This window comes from Mauremys mutica, unplaced genomic scaffold (genome assembly GCF_020497125.1).
Source record: "Mauremys mutica isolate MM-2020 ecotype Southern unplaced genomic scaffold, ASM2049712v1 000510F_np12_subseq_293666:322436_obj, whole genome shotgun sequence".
NCBI classification, from domain to species: Eukaryota; Metazoa; Chordata; order Testudines; family Geoemydidae; genus Mauremys; species Mauremys mutica.
The window spans coordinates 17,006-20,664 of NW_025422985.1; the positions used below are offsets into that span (position 1 = coordinate 17,006).

At 53.4% G+C, this 3,659-nt stretch overlaps 1 non-coding gene across 1 annotated transcript; it reads right to left on the bottom strand.

Moving 5' to 3' along the window:
• Positions 1–665: 665 nt before the first annotated feature.
• TRNAF-GAA lies at positions 666–738 on the bottom strand. The gene has a single exon. It is a non-coding gene; the product is annotated as a tRNA-Phe (tRNA).
• Positions 739–3,659: the final 2,921 nt, after the last annotated feature.

Below are 3,659 nucleotides of genomic sequence, written 5' to 3' on the forward strand. Positions count from 1 at the left end.
ATAGATCACTGTTGCGACCGCTGTTCTATATTTGCAGCCAATATTGTATAAAGGTTGTTGTGTAGGGGGGTCTATGGAGAGGTTCTGATTGGCTAATAATGATGCTATCTCTAGATGTGTATCATTTTTATAGTTGACATTATGAATATTGGTTCTATGCTGCCCATATTTCAAACTTGTGCTCTGCTTCTGGGGAACACCCCAGACAAGTTGGTGTCAGTTCTGCCTAGCTGGCTTGATGCAGGTTAAGCAAATGTGAGAACCACTACACTACAGAAACTCCATTACAGTGCACTGCCCTGCCCTGCCCTCAAATTCCCTGCACTTTGGTGGTGCTCACCCTGGCACACACTGATGGGCGAACCTGGAGAAACTGGCAGCAGCTCTTTGATGGGTCAGCTGGAAGAGCAGAGGACTGGAGCCAGGGATCAGGAAGTCGTCCTTACATCACCTTTGTGACTCTAGCTTGAAGGGGAGCTTCTTTTTCTTCCCCTTGCTGAGAAGCAGAAAAAGAAGAAAGAAAGGTTCGGTGGGCCAACTGGGTGCAGAAGCCAATGCTGCTTTTTCCTGCAGTGAAGCCCAAAATGAGGGACTTGCATTGAGTAAAGACAGTGCTGGGCTTCCAGGAAAGAGCCCACTGCTGCAGCAAGAGGGATAAAACAGCCTGCTGAAGCCTGGGATTGAACCAGGGACCTTTAGATCTTCAGTCTAATGCTCTCCCACCTGAGCTACTTCAGCACCTGCAGGGGCCCTTTTTGGGCTGCTGCTTCTCACCTTGGAGTTTATTCTCCAGAAACCATCTCTCCAGTCAACAGTGGCCAATGCAAGATGGACATCGCTTGCTATTTTAGCCTTTGGAAATGTCATCAACTAGTCTCTGGATCTGTCAAATGCTGCACTTCAGTTCATGGGGGAAAGGTGAGAGAAGTGACCTTTGAACAAAGGGCCTGGGGTTAACATCCTAACTCTGTCTGTTTCTGTCTGTAACACTATTTAATACCGGCCCACCCTGTGCTGGTGAGTGCTCCATTGCTAGATGTTAGTACATTTCAGTTACTGTCAAAATTAAAAGTTTCTATATGCTTAAAAGAAATGATTTTTTAATTTGCTTATATACGGCATGAATAAATACCCTTTTACACATCCTAGCATGAACATTTATTGTCTTATATGATAGAGAAAATCCTGCATCCAAACTGTGCATCAAAATCATGAAATGAGCTACAAATGCAATAAAAATAAGGTATTCAATGGTTTAACATGGAGTGGGGCTGGGGGGGTTCCGAAGACACGTCTTGCCTAGGATGCCACTTGGTCTAGGGGAGGCCCTGTCAGGGAAAGCAGGAGTTAGTCTCACACGCCTATTTCCAGGCTGTAATCTGTGGGCGCCCTGCTCTGGGGGAGGGATCGCGGCAGCCCAGACTCAGGGCTGGAACAGGCCCCGGATTGAGGGGGTGGTTGCAGGGTTTGCAGCGCTCTGATGTCTCAGACAATGTGTCTCCCCAAAGCCTCAGATCTGCGTTCCCAGAAGGCTCCTGTGCTGCCTCTGCTCCTTTCACAGTCTATAGCAAGGAGCAGCAGCAAGGGTCAGGGATGAGCCATAGGCACTAGGTGGGGGGCAGAGGCTTCAGGAGGAAACCCAGCCCCCAGAGCAGAGGGGGATAGGAGGCTTTTTCTCTCTCCTTAGCCACGGGCTATAGCTCCGAGAGCTCTGTGAAATGCCTCCCCGCCCACAGCCTGGGGAAGGGGAAGGAGTCTCAGGTTCTAGCTCGATTTGGAGGAGGATCCCTGGACCCTAAAACCACTCGCTGCCCTTTCCCGGAGAAACCTGTGATGCCCAGAACAGGGCTGAGATAAATGCTGACAGGAGCCAGGAATTGCTCCCCTGGAATAGCAGCAGGACTGGGCAGCTGGAAATCTCCCCAAAGGAGCTGAAGCCTTGGTGGGTCAGACATAGCTGCCCCAGGTACTGCATGGGGGGCTTAGGTTTGTTTCTGGACAAGAGCAGTGAGAGTTTTATTGCCTCAACATTTCAGTAGAAAAATTCAGACCCAAACTGTGTGTGGTGGGGTCGATAGCGGTTTCTTTGCGTTTGATTTAGTTTGTTTTCTCATTCTCATTGTAAAAGCCCTGGATCATTTTGATGGGAACAATGTTTGTGGAAGGCCAAGGACAAGTAAGAAAAGTTAGAAATCTGCGTTGGAGTGAGGGGGTCTCTGTGGGCCAGGGCAGGGTGGAGATTTTCATGGGGAGGGGGTTAGGGGATAAATGAGAGGCTTTTGCGGGAACACAGGGGGATGTTTTGCAGTTTAACCTCCCCACTTCCCTGTGCTGCTGCCCAGCTCCGACCCCACTGACACCCCTGTGACGAACTGGGAATTTTCTGGATGTTTTGTTTGCATCTTGTGTGTACCTCAGTTTCCCCTATTTGTTGCACGATTATCTAGGTTAAAGGTCCAAAATGTGGGGTGCACCCTGCCAGGGGGATGGAGTAACATTCAGGGGGATGCAACTGGGCCCGGGCCAGCCCCCATGGGGGTGGGGAGGAGGAGCCACCCAGCTCCACTCTTGGCTCCAGCTCTGGCCCCTGCCTCAGCCCCCTTACTCCTGTCTGTGTCCCTTCCCCCTTAGCTGCAGCCCCACTCCCAGCCATGACTCGGGGGGAGCATGGACAGGGGTGGGGGGCATGACCCTGAAGTGTTTTGGGACCACGGATCTCGGTGGTGGGACAAGGGGGTTAAATCTTGGCAGAGACCCCCAAAGGGCAGGTGTGGCTGCTGTCGAGCTGCCTGGGCCCAGACAATGGCCACAAATTCTGTCTCCTAGCAACCGATGGCCGGGGTGCACCTGCTGCAAGAGGCCAGCTGGCCGGGAGGAGTCGGAGAACAAAGAACGAGCTGGAGGCCAGGTGAGCAGGTTGCCAGGGAAACAGGACAGAGGACAGATGAGGGGCAAAGGGCCTGGCTGAGTCGGGCTGTTGGGAGCAAGGAGTCTGCTGGGTTGGGGACTCGAGGGGAGAGCCAGGCTCTGAGTTCGGGGTCTGCCCAAGATGGACGTTGCTGAATCTTCCTGCTTCCTGTGCGAACACAGAAGTTTCCCAGGCTGGATCCCAGACCCCTAACAAACCTTCTGTTGTACAGTGCTGGCTGAGAGTCACTGGTGACTGTGGAAGTTGGGGATGCAGGACTCCCCTTCAGGGAGGGTGAGGCTTTCCGAGGTGTCCGATTCAGGTGGACTCACTGCAGGAAGCTCCTGGTGTGGAACAGGGGGGCTGAAAGGTCCAAGGTCAGTCCCAGGAGGGGCTGAAGCCAGGGAGGCTTCCCCCAGTGAGGGCGTCTCCTGGGGGGTGTCACACTGAGGAGGCTCCTGGCTGGGTTTGACTCCGAGCTGTTCCAGAGCACGGAGCCTGTGTGCCCGTCACAGCCCTCCAGCATGTGACCTACAGGCTCCACTCTGGCAAAGCTCCCTGTAAATCAGAGACAAACTCCCCCCTTCTCCCAGTTACTCTCCCCTGCACAGAACCCAGAGCAGTTCCTGCCTCGCTGGGTCTCCTGCCAGCCACAGCTGGCCAAGGAGCTGCCCGAGCCTTTCCCCTGGGTCCCTGTGCAGGGGCAGTGTCAGTTCCGACCTCACGAGTACAGTGGTGACTCTCCCTGCCT